The sequence below is a fragment of the Schistocerca nitens genome, chromosome 9 (assembly GCF_023898315.1).
Source record: "Schistocerca nitens isolate TAMUIC-IGC-003100 chromosome 9, iqSchNite1.1, whole genome shotgun sequence".
Taxonomy (NCBI): domain Eukaryota; kingdom Metazoa; phylum Arthropoda; class Insecta; order Orthoptera; family Acrididae; genus Schistocerca; species Schistocerca nitens.
Window position 1 is genome coordinate 488658665 of NC_064622.1, and position 13687 is coordinate 488672351.

Here is a 13687-nt window from a genome sequence, read left to right on the forward strand (position 1 = left end):
CTCGAATTTCCAAATGCTGAAACAGGTATTTTTTATTTTTAACTCAGAAACCAAATGCTAATTTTCGTACTAGTTTCAGTATTGCCTTAATAGCGACATTTTCGAAAAAGCCTTTCGTCCCTTATTTCACCCCCTTAGGAGAGGAATTTCGAACTGTCCCTTCTTCAACGTTTCCTACAATACAAGATTCGCACCCTCCCCAACTTTCAAGTTTCTGTCCTTAGCTGTGTGTCTGGGCGATGATGAGTAGTCAGTCAGGACACTGCCTTTTATATATACAGATGAAACGTTCTGTTATATGTTCCGGCGTAACACCAAGCGCCGGCATGTCGGTATGGAACGTAACCGCAGAGAAGGCTGTGAGACGACGTGAGCCAATAGCACGCTGACTAGCACGACATCACGATAGGAGCGGCCTCTACAAGAAGAGAAAAATAGCGACGTGCCACCTGGCCGCGGCCGCACTAGAACACGAGGGGTCAGCCGAGACTTGTGCCTTATATTAATTGCTTGCATGGAAATTATATATAGCGAAGGACATTATTTACATGTCGCCAATTGCTTGCGACCCATCATGTAGAAACGAAAGTTAGGTGCTGTCAATTCAATTACTGTAATAAACTCCATTAGTATGAAACTTCCTGGCAGATTAAAACTGTGTGCCTGACCGAGACTCAAACTCCGCAATATCCTTTCTTTCAGGAGTGCTAGTTCTGCAACGTTCGCAGGAGAGCTTCTGTATAGTTTGGAAGGTAGGAGACTAGGTACTGCCAGAAGTAAAGCTGTGAGGACGGGGCGTGAGTCGTGCTTGGGTAGCTCAGATGGTAGAGCACTTGCCCGCGAAAGGCAAAGGTTCCCGAGTTCGAGTCTCGGTCCGGCACACAGTTTTAATCTGCCAGGAAGTTTCATATCAGCGCACACTCCGCTGCAGAGTGAAAATCTCATTCTGGATCCATTAATATTATTTGCTTGTATGTTGTCTAGCTATACGAGAAAGCAGCTTCCTAGGCACCCTATATTACGCAAGCGGGCAGGATACCAAATTATATACTCGAGATGGCTATTGATGACGTTGAAAAGCAAGATTACAGACACTATATATTTTTCTGAATTTACTTGAAGTTGTGCAGACGTACGTCAATTAACCTTCAATGAATGTCTTTCAGCATAGGTGTGAACGGACAACATAAGGTTCATAATAAGATATTCTGAATACGTACAGCACTGGAAAGTGGACACACACACACACACACACACACACACACACACACACACACACACCACATTTGCAAACCTGTTATGTAACAACGTCATCAGCCCACTGTCATAGAAAGGCTTACAACACAAATTTTCAAATGTGTGTGAATACCTAAGGGACCAAACTGCTGAGGTCATTGGTCCCTACACTTACACACTGCTTAAACTAACTTCACCTAACTTATGCTAACAACAAAACACACATACCCATGCCCGAGGGAAGACTCCAACCTCCGGCGGGGGCGGCCGCGCAGTCCGTGACATGGTATCTTACACCGCACGGCCACTCCGCGCAGCAATAATTTGCAGCTTACCTACCTGAACCCGAAAAAGATCCACTATAGCAAATTGAAGAAGAAGATACGCCACCTTTTGAGGTTATAATTTAAGCTTAAAATGTACGACAAAGGTTTTGCCTTGCAAAAACAGACATAATGTCAAATAGGGTAGCCGTAATGAGTGATTTTACAATGTTACTTACAATCTGTCTTGATTGCAAAATGTTTATTCATATGAGCGGCTTCGGTTCATCTAGAACCATCTTCAGATATATTTCGGTCACATGTGACGCAGCATGTGAAAGTTGCTGTATTTGGACGGGTTACTCCTGTAACCGAAATATCAGATCTGAGGATGGTTCTAGAGGAACCGAAACCGGTCATATGAATAAACATTTTGCAATCAAGACGGATTATAAGTACATTACTGGCCATTAAAATTGCTACTCCAAGAAGAAATGCAGATGATAAACGGATATTCATTGGATAACTATATTATACTAGAACCGACATGTGATTACATTTTCACGCAAAATGGTTCAAATGGCTCTGAGCACTATGGGATTCAACGTCTGAGGTCATCAGTGCCCTAGAACTTAGAACTACTTAAACCTAACTAACCTAAAGACATCACACACATCCATGCCCGAGGCAGGATTCAAACCTGCGACCGTAGCGGCCTCCATTTTCACGCAATTTCGATGCATAGATACTGAGAAATCAGTACCCAGAACAACCACCTCTGGCCGTAATAACGGCCTCGATACGCCTGGGCATTGAGTCAAACTGAGCTTGGATGGCGTGTACAGGTACAGCTGTCCATGCAGTTTCAACACGATACCACAGTTCATCAAGAGTAGTGACTGGCCTATAGTGACGAGCCTGTTGCTCAGCCACCATTGATCAGACGTTTTCAATTGGTGAGAGATCTGAAGAATGCGATGGCCAGGACAGCAGTCGAACATTTTCTGTATCCAGAAAGGCCCGTACAGGACCTGCAACATGCGGTCGTGCATTATCCTACTGAAATATAGGGTTTCGCAGGGTTCGAATGAAGGGTAGAACCACGGGTCGTAACACATTTGAAATGTAACGTCCACTGTTCAAAGTGCCGTCAATGCGAACAAGAGGTGACCGAGACGTGTAACCAATGGCACCCCATAATATCATGTCGGACGATAAGCCAGTATGACGATGACGAATACACGCTTCCAATGTGAGTTGACCGCGATGTCGCCAAACACGGATGCGACCATCATGATGCTGTAAACAGGACCTAGATTCATCCGAAAAAATGAAGTTTTACCATTCGTGCACCCAGGTTCGTCGTTGAGTACACCATCGCAGGCGCTCCTGTCTGTGATGCAGCGTCAAGGGTAACCGCAGCCACGGTCTCCGAGCTGACAGTCCATGCTGCTGCAAACGTCGCCGATCTGTTCGTGCAGATGGTTGTTGTCTTGCAAATGTCCCCATCTGTTGATTCAGGGATCGAGACGTGGCTGCACGATCTGTTAGAGCCATGCGGATAAGATGCCCGTCATCTCGACTACTAGTGATACGAGGCCGTTGGGATCCAGCACGGCGTTCCGTATTACCCTCCTGAACCCACCGATTCCATATTCTGCTAGCAGTCATTGGATCTCGATCAACGCGATAGGCTACAATCCGACCTTTATCAAAGTCGGAATCGTGATGGTATGCATTTCTCCTCCTTACACGAAGCATCACAACAACGTTCACCAGGCAACGCCGGTCAACTGCTGTTTGTGTATGAGAAATCGCTTGGAAAGTTTCCTGATGTCAGCACGTTGTAGGTGTCGCCACCGGCGCCAACCTTGTCTGAATGCTGTGAAAAGCTAATCATTTGCATATCACAGCATCTTCTTCCTGTCGGTTAAATTTGGCGTCTGTACCAAGTCATCTTCGTGGTGTAGCAATTTTAATGGTCAGTAGTGTAACATTGTAAAAAAGGTTTTGCGTACTTGTGGTTTCCAATAAACCTGCGATTTCAGAGCCAGAACTACATTTAAATCCCGATTCCACAAATTTCGACCAAAAGTATATGATATGATCGAAGAAGACAAACAGATCTGCGTCATAAGCGCACCATCTCACTTCGGTGCAGAGTTGTGCGGCGCGAAACGTCATATTCGTGCTAAAAGAATTATTTTGAGTTGCGGATTCCAAGAGCAAGCAATGGCATGTTGGGGATCCATAAAAACGCATTGTTCTTGGTACAATTTGTTGGAATTAAATTTTGGTTAGTAATGTAGCTACGAATGAAACTTTCAGGACATGGTAATGAGCTAGGTATGAACATCAACAATTCGTGGTCACTTTACGTCTCGACACCTAAGATGTGGTGGATACTTCATGTCCCTCTACATCGAAATATCTTTTTTTTATAAGCTTCGCGTTTTCGATAGGTTCTGATCCTTATGATTATTAGTTTTTGATAGGTTCTGATACTTATGCTTATTAGTGTGGTGTCACCGCCAGACACCACACTTGCTAGGTGGTAGCCTTTTAATCGGCCGCGGTCCAGTAGTATACGTCGGACCCGCAGTCAGTGATCGCAGACCGAGCGCCGCCACACGGCAGGTCTAGAGAGACTTACTAGCACTCGCCCCAGTTGTACAGCCGACTTTGCTAGCGAAGCTACACTGACCAATACGCTCTCATTTGCCGAGACGATAGTTAGCATAGCCTTCAGCTACGTCGTTTGCTACGACCTAGCAAGGCGCCAATACCAGTTTATATTCAGAGTAATAATGTCTAAACAAGAGCGATGTTCTCCAATTGTGGATTAAAGTCAAGTATTCCGAGAACTACGTTCTTTTCTTTATAGGATAATTACTTTACCTTGTACCAGACCTCACGCCAATCTGCGTGAGCTTAACGCGTGCCTTTCGGCTACCCCCGAGTGGCTTGGCTGTCTTGCTACGCCACTACAATTAGTTTGCTAAAGTATATAATATAATATCGATGTCATTTAAATATAAGTGCGCTCTTTTTGAGGGGTGAGTTTGTTCGATTGGCCTAATCTACAGGACACGTTGCGCTACTTGCAGTCAGATATTTTACCCCTTTTTTCTTTTAAGTTTCGTAATTCACGTATTGTAGAGTTCTGCTACTAACAAGGGAACCTCCCCATCGCACCCCCCTCAGATTTAGTTATAAGTTGGCACAGTGGATAGGCCTTGAAAAACGGAGCACAGATCAATCGAGAAAATAAGAAGTTGTGTGGAACTATGAAAAAAATAAGCAAAATATACAAAGTGAGTAGTCCATGCAAAAGACAGGTAACATCAAGGATAATGTAACTCAAGGAGTGCCGTGGTCCCGTGGTTAGCGTGAGCAGCTACGGAACGAGAGGTCCTTCGTTCAAGTCTTCCTCGGGTGATAAATTTACTTTATTTATTTTCGCAAAGTTATGATCTGTCCGTTTGTTCATTGACGTCTCTGTTTACTGTATTCAGTTTAGTGTCTGTGTTTTGCGACCGCACCGCAAAACCGTGCGATTACTAGACGAAAGGACGTGCCTCTCCAATGGGAAACGAAAACATTTGATCGCAAGGTCACAGGTCAACCGATTCCTGCACAGGAAAACACGTCTGATATATTCTATACGTCACTGGTGACGGTATGTGCGTCACATGACAGGAATATGTTGTCGACCCATCTAACTTGTAAAATTGGCGAATGGGTAAAAAGATTCTTCTACCTTGCCCGATTTAGGTTTTCTTGTGGATGTGATAATCACTCCCAAGAAAGTGATGAAAACATAACGGACGGACAAATAATAATTATCTGAAAATAAAAAATTAAACTTTTCACTCGAGGGAAGACTTGAACGAAGGACCTCTGGTTCTGCAGCTGCTCACGCTAACCACGGGACCACGGCGCTCGTGAGCTCACACTGTCCTTGATGTTGCCTGTCTTGGCATGGACTACACAGTTTGTATATTTTGTTTATTTTTTTCATAGTTCCACACAACTTCTTCCTGTTTTGTCGATTGATCTGTGTTCAGTTTTTCAAGGCCTATCCACTGTGCCAACTTACAACTAAATCTGAGGGGGGTGCGATGGGGAGGTTCCCTTGTAAGTAGGGACGCTTATGAAGTAAAAATGACCTTGGGGTTTTACTAAGAAGCGAGAATGATGAAATAATTTTTATCTTACGTGGAGAACTATTGTAAATTTATATCGTACTATGCGTAATGGAACTTTTATAAGTCGATGTCCTTAATGACAGGACATGTACTTTCCTTTTTGCGTTATAACATTTCCACGCATATTAAAGTTTTTATTTATGAATACTACAGCCACAACCTGACTAGCATACGTACAAGGGTATGTATGTGTTAACAGAGCTAATATGGGAATTTTACGCCCGTCCATTTCGTAAACAGTGTGACTTAAGAGTGAGATATAGCCGACAACTGCCGCAAGAGCGTGTTGCAATCGCGTATATCACGCTAGGGCCCACGTACAAGTCGCGTCGTTTCTCAGCGTTCAGAGCGCTTTGAACTCGGCACTCTCGACGTTCACGTTCGACAGCACGGACCGTGTACGGACGGCTTAACGCGCTGCTCGTCAAGTCCAAGTCTGCGGAGGCGAAGCAGCGGGGGGCAGTCGGTGTCTGCTGTCGCCACGTTTTTGCCGCGCCCGCCAATGAGTGGCGTTATCGCTCACCGCACATGTGCGAGGTGTGGAAGGCAGCCAGCGAGCGAGGGCAATTTGTCTTGGAATGTTGGCAGCGCTTGTTAGGTGCGACTCGTCGCCCCATCTAGCCGCGACTAATGGGGGGCGATGCCAGTTCCTGCCCGCCGCCAGCCACACGTGCTTCCTGCGCAGGCGCGGCCATCTCCCCTCCGCATCTTCTGCATCTATAAGGGGAAGTCACGTGGGAGCGAGGCAGATGGAGAAAAATGCGAGGGGTGTACGATAAGTATTACACCACTTTTTTCTGAAATCAGGTTGCTTTTATTAAGGATTCCAATACACCATATTATTCGCCACACTTTTGGATATACACTACTGGCCATTAGAATTGCTACACCACGAAGATGACGTGCTACAGACGTGAAATTTAACCGACAGGAAGAAGATACTGTGATGTGCAAATGATTAGCTTTTCAGAGCATTCACACAAGGTTGGCGCCGGTGCCGACACCTACAACGTGCTGACATCAGGAAAGTCTCCAACCGATTTATCACACACAAACAGCAGTTGACCGGCGTTGCCTGGTGAAACGTCGTTGCGATACCTCGTGTAAGGAGGAGAAATGCGTACCATCGCGTTTCCGACTTTGATAAAGGTCGGATTGTAGTCTATCGCGATTGCGGTTTATCGTATCGCGACATTGCAGCTCGCGTTGGTAGAGATCCAATGAGTGTTAGCAGAATATGGAATCGGTGGATTCAGGATGGTAATACGGAACCCTGTGCTGAATCCCAACGGCCTCGTATCATTAGCAGGAGATGACAGGCATCTTATCCGCATGGCTGTAACGGGTCGTGCAGCCACGTCTCGATCCCTGAGTCAACAGATGGGGACGTTTGCAAGACAACAACCATCTGCACCAACAGTTCGACGACGTTTGCGACAGCATGGACTATCAGCTCGGAGACCATGGCTGCGCTTACCCTTGACGCTCCACCACAGACAGGAGCACATGCGATGGTGTACTCAACGACGAACCTGGGTGCACGAATGGCAAAACGTCATTTTTTCGGATGAATCCAGGTACTGTTTAGAGCATCATGATGGTCGCATCCGTGTTCGGCGACACCGCGGTGAACGCACATTGGAAGCGCGTATTCGTCATCGCCATACTGGCGTATCACCCGGCGTGATGGTATGAGGTGCCATTGGTTACACGTCTCGGTCACCTCTTGTTCACATTGACGGCACTTTGAACAGTGGACGCTACATTTCAGATGACTTACGACCCGACGCTCTACCCTTCATTCGGTCCCTGCGAAACCCTACATTTCAGCAGGATATTGCACGGCCGCATGTTGCAAGTCCTGTACGGGCCTTTCTGGGTATAGAAAATGTTCGACTGCTGTCCTGGCCACCACAGATCTCTCACCAACTGAAAAAGTCTGGTCAATGGTGGCCGAGCAACTGGCTCGTCACCATACGCCAGTCACTGCTCTTGATGAACTGTGGTATCGTGTTGAAGCTGCATGGGCAGCGCTGTACCTGTAGACGCCATCCAAGCTCTTTCTGACTCAACTCCCAGGCGTATCAAGGCCTTTATTACGGCCAGAGGTGGTTGTTCTGGGTACTGATTTCTCAGGATCTATGCACCTAAATTCCGTGAAAATGTAATCACATGTCAGTTCTAGCATATTATATTTGTCCAATGAATACCCGTTTATCATCTGCATTTCTTCTTGGTATAGCAATTTTAATGGCCAGCAGTGTATAACCACCGTTCAGTGCGACGGTCTTACGCCACCTTACTGTAAGGGCCTTTCTACGCGCACGATACCCCGCAACTGATCGATTCAAAAAAAAAAAAAAAAAAAAAATGGTTTTGAGCACTATGGGACTTAACATCTATGGTCATAAGTCCCCTATAACTACTTAAACCTAACTAACCTAAGGACATCACACAACACCCAGTCATCACGAGGCAGATAAAATCCCTGGCCCCGCCGGGAATCGAACCCGGGCGTGGGAAGCAAGAACGCGACCGCACGACCACGAGCTGCGGACAAAACGCTACTGGTCGACGTAGGAGTCAACGTCCTCCTGCATCAGTAATCTCCCATCATCCACGCACTGCTTCCCGCGGAGTCCATCCTTCATTGGGCCAGACAAGAGCAGGTCGGAAGAAGCGAGATCTGGGCTGTAGGGTGGATGAGGAAAACCAGTCCATTGAAGTTTTGTGAATGTGCCAGCACTACCAACAGAGACGTCCAGCTGTGCAGCGAGGCGTTTGACTGTGATCCGTCGATCACCTCGAATGAAAGTGTCGGCACGTCCTAGCATTGCAGCCTTAGTGCGGCAGGCTGGCACGCGGGAGATCGGACAAGTTTGCCCTACCTTGCTGCGATGATGACAGACGCCTCGCCCAACGACTCACCGTGCTTTTGATAATATTCTTCTCGGGTGTGCGGCCGGATCATAACGTCATCTTGACACAATATTTCAGCGGTCCGACTGGCCGCCATCTTCAGGTGAGAGTGCTGGTACACGATATCGCCGGAAACGACTTCTCAGCACAAGCGGCGGCTCCTATATAGGCCGCAGAAGGCCCACAACGCGTGCGCGAGAAGGTGCCGCAACTGCCCCTATCGCAAGTAAATATACCGCGCCCCAGTGATGGAAACAGGCGAAATCGAGATATCGCTATCAAAAATTAAAAATTACTCCGACGATCGAAACACAGACTGTTGTTTTTTAATACCTGATAACACCGGGTTCCAAGTCTTACTTAAAAGGTAACTCTTGTCTCTATTAATAAGATTATCAGATAATCGAATCTCTGTGGAGTCTTTTAAAACACAGTCCAAATAGCGAGTTGCAGGGGCAACCACTTGTGTCTCGTCATACAGCATTCTAAGTCTCTCGGTGAGACAGTGCTCCGCCACTGCAGATTTCTCAGGCTGAAGCAACCGTGTGTGCCGCTGGTGCTCAACACATCGGCCCTGAATGGTCCCGATTGTCTGACCAATATAGCCCTTCCCACGGTGGCAAGGGATCTTGTATACACCGGGCTTCCCCAAACTCAAGTCATCCTTAACAGAGCCAAGAAGCGCTCTAATCTTGGCTGGCGGACGAAAAATACTTTTGATATGATATCTTTTTAAAAGTCTTCCTATTTTCGAGGAAATGCTCCCAGCAAAAGGCAGAAAAGCCACCGATTTGCAGGTATCTTCGGGTGGTTCAGGCGAAGGTCCAAACTGGAAAGCACAATGGATCTGTTTATCTGTATAGCCATTCTGCTTGATCACAACCTTGAGATGGTCCAATTCTTGTGTCAAGCTTTCTCCGTCTGAAATGGCATAAGCTATTCTCACCATCGTCCACAGGACCCCCGCACGCTGGAACGATGGATGACAGTTAGAAGCATGCAGGTAACGGTCTGTGTGCGTAGGCTTTCGATAAACACTGTGTCCCAGTGTCCCATCATCCTTTCTGTACACCGAAACATCCAGAAACGGAGGCCTCCCATCACTTTCCACCTCCAAGGTAAATTTGATGCTAGGATGCAGGGAATTAAAATGATCTAGGAGGCGGTCGAGAGCTTCTCTCCCATGAGGCCACACCATAAAAGTATCGTCGATGTACCTCCAGAAACAGGTTGGTTTTAAGGACGCCGTCTTCAGCGCCATTTCCTCAAAATCCTCCATAAAAAGATTGGAGACTATTGGGGACAATGGGCTCCGTCAGTCTGTTCAAAACATTTGCCATTGAATAAAAAGTACGTCGACGTCAGCACATGGCGACAAAGCTTGGTTGCTTCCTCATCCAGCTTTTCACCAATTAATTGCAAGGATTCTTCCAGAGGAACCCGGGTAAAAAGCGACGTGACATCAAAACTCACAAGCAAATCCCAGGGACTAAGAGACAAGGACTTCAATCTCTGAATAAATACCATAGAATTGGGAATGTGATGTTCACATTTACCGACGTGAGGGCGAAGAACAGATGCTAGAGGGCAGTTACGGCACCTTCTCGCGCATGCGTTGTGGGCCTTCTTCGGCCTATATAGGAGCCGCCGCTTGCGCTGAGAAGTCGTTTCCGGCGAGATCGTGTACCAGCACTCTCACCTGAAGATGACGTAGGAACGCGTTGGACCGCTGAAATATTGTGTCAAGATGACGTTATGATCCGACTGCACACCAGAGAAGAATATTATCAATTATTACGCCGGGAAAACCTTCGTAATCACACTGTGCTTTTGCTCACTGCCAGGTCTCTGTAGACACACTGCAAGCGCTTATGAATATCTGCAATGCTCTGATGCCAAAAGAAACTCAATGACAGTTCTTCTGCTGGGAACGTACCTCCGTTACAGAGTCTAGTAGGAAGGCTCCACATACCGCTACCGAGCAAGGTGGCGCAGTGGATAGCACACTGGACTCGCATTCGGGAAGACGACGGTTCAAATCCGCGCCCGGCCATCCTGATTTAGGTTTTCCGTGGTTTCCCTGAATCGCGTCAGGCAAATACCGGGATGGGCAGGTCCGTCTTCCTTCCCCATCCTTCCCTAACCCGATGGGACCGATGACCACGCTGTTTTCTCCCTTCCCCCAAATCAACCAACAAATCTATATAACGCTGCCGCCTACCGGAACTTCGTGAAACAAATTCCGCATTTTTCAGTTGAAATAGGCCGAGAAAAAAATTTGTTGCATTACTTGTTTAACGCCCCTTGTACATAAATTCTGAACTCCTCCCGAACAGGCCATGAAGGCCCAACGGAACCGACCAGCCGCCGTGTCATCCTCAGCCCACAGGCGTCACTGGATGCGGGTATGGAGGAGCATGTGGTCAGCACACCGTCTTCCCAGCCGTATGTCAGTTTCCGAGATCGGAGCCGCTACTTCTCAATCAAGTAACTCCTCAGTTTGCCTCTCAAGGGCTGAGTGCACCCCGCTTGCCAATAGCGCTCGGCAGACTGGGTGGTCACCCAGCCAAGTGCTAGCCCAGCCCGAGTGCGCTTAACTTCGCTAATCTGACGGGAACCGGTGTTACCACTGCGGCAAGGCCGTTGGCTCCCCTCCTACATAACCTGTCTATTATTCCAAAACTGCCTTCGTTGAAAAATGTTTGCATTCGCCTATGGAACCTTGATTCTACTCTTCGTCCGAGGCAAATCGACGGCCACGAATGTCTTTCTTCACGGCTTCAAAAACATGGAAATCGCATGGGGAGCGATCGGGACTATACAGGTCAAGGGTAGTCAATCTATTTTACCCACCGCCAACTTCTACATCTCTATTAGAAGTACAATTTAACGGACCAGCGTTTCCACAGTAATGATAATTTAAAAAGCAGTGAAATAACTTGTACAAAATAAATGAAGCAGATTTAGAGCTAGTTAAGGCATGCATAATAATTGCTTACGAAACACACGCAAGCGCCAAAGAAATTGGTATAGGTATGCGTATTCAAATATAGAGATATGTAAACAGGCAAAATACGGCGTTGCGGTCTGCAATACCTATATAAGACAAGTGTCTGGCGCAATTGTTAGATCGGTTAATGATGCTACAACGGCAGTTATCAAGATTTAAGAGATTTTGAACGTGGTATTATAGTCGGCGCACGAGCGATGGAACACAGCATCTCCTATGTAGCGATCAAGTGGACATTTTCCCGTACGACCATTTCAGGAGTGCGCCTTGAATATCAAGAATCCAGCAAAACATCAAATCTCCGACATCGCTGCGGCTGGAAAATGTCCTGCAAGAACGGGACCAACGACGACTGAAGAGAATCGTTCAAAGTGACAGAGGTGCAACCCTTCCGCAAATTGCTGCGGATTTCAATGCTGGGCCATCAGAAAGTGTCAGCGTGCGAGCCTTTCAACGAAGCATCATCGATATGGGCTTTCGGAGCCAACGGCCCACTCGTGTACCCTTGACGACTGCACGACACAAAGCTTTACGCCTCGCCTGGGCCCGTCAGCATCGACATTGAACTGTTGATGACTTGAAACATGTTGCCTGGTCGGACGAGTCTCACTTCAAATTGTATCGAGTTGATGGACGTGTACGGCTATGGAGAGCACCTCATTAATCCATGGACCCTGCATGTAAACTGGGGACTGTTCAAGCTGGTGGAGGCTCTCTAATGGTGTGGGGCGTGTGCAGTTGGAGTGATATGGGACGCCTGATACTGACACGTCTAGTTACGACTCTGATAGATGACACGTACGTAAGCATCCTCTCTGATCACCTACACCCGTTCATGACCGCTGTGCATTCCGATGGACTTGGGCGTTTCCAGCATGACAATGCGATACCCCACACGTCCAGAATTGCTACAGAGTGGCTAGAGTTTAAACGCTTCCGCTAGCCACAAAACTCCCCAGACATGACCAAATCTGGGATGCCTTGCAACGCGCCGGTCAGAAGAAATCTCCACCCTCTCGTACGTTTACGGATTCATGGACAGCCCTGCAGCATTCATGGTGTCAGTTCCCTCCAGCACTACTTCAGACATTAGTCGAGTCCATGCCACGTGGTGCTGCAGCACTTCTGCGAGCTCTCGGGTGCCCTACACGATATTAGGCAGGTGCACCAGGTGGCTCTTCAGTGTAGTTTATGTCAAAATTTTTTGGAAAGTTAATGAATTTTTTTTAAAAACCACCGCCACCTACTGCCCACCATAGAACCTGGAACGCCCATTAGTGGGCGGTAGGGACTATGTTATCTACCACTGGGACAGAACATATGTAAGGGCTTTCCAGCATAAAGAACCTTGTCAACATGTGAGCGGCGATTTTGTCCGCAGGTTGTTTCGACTACGCTTCAGAAGGTTCGTTATGAAGGCCTTACACATCCTCCATACAGTTCCGATCATTCCCCACGCGATTTCCACATTTTTGAAGCCCTGAGGTATTCGTGGGCGTCGATTTGCTTCGGATGAGGATGTGCGTGCCCGGCTAGAACCATTGGTCCGTAGGCAACTCCAGACATTTTTCCACGAAGTCACTGACCGTCATGTTTCACAGTGGGGTGAATCTGTAACGCCGGAAATGCATATCCTCCTATTTCCATCTGTTGTACTGTAAGTTTTTTCCTTAATTTGTTACCTGAATATATGACTTTTCTGTGCCTTTATATATTGTAATTGTTTTACTATTTGTATATATATATATATATATATATATATATATATATATATATATATATATATATATATGCATTTATGTCGGTGTATAATTGGTTTGTTTCGTAAATATTATTTGTATTTTTACGCTGGGTCTTGCCTAGGGAAAACTGCTATCGAACGATTACATCGATAGGTCGTGTGAAGAATCAAAGTGTGTAGGATCTTTGGTAGTGTTAACTCTGCCGCGTGGAGCGCGGGAAGGGCAGTCGGAGTCTGGCTGGAGTAGCGAGTGGAGCAGGTGTGTGGTGTGACGCTCCCGCGAGTTGCCGCGCTTTCGGGGTTTAGCAGC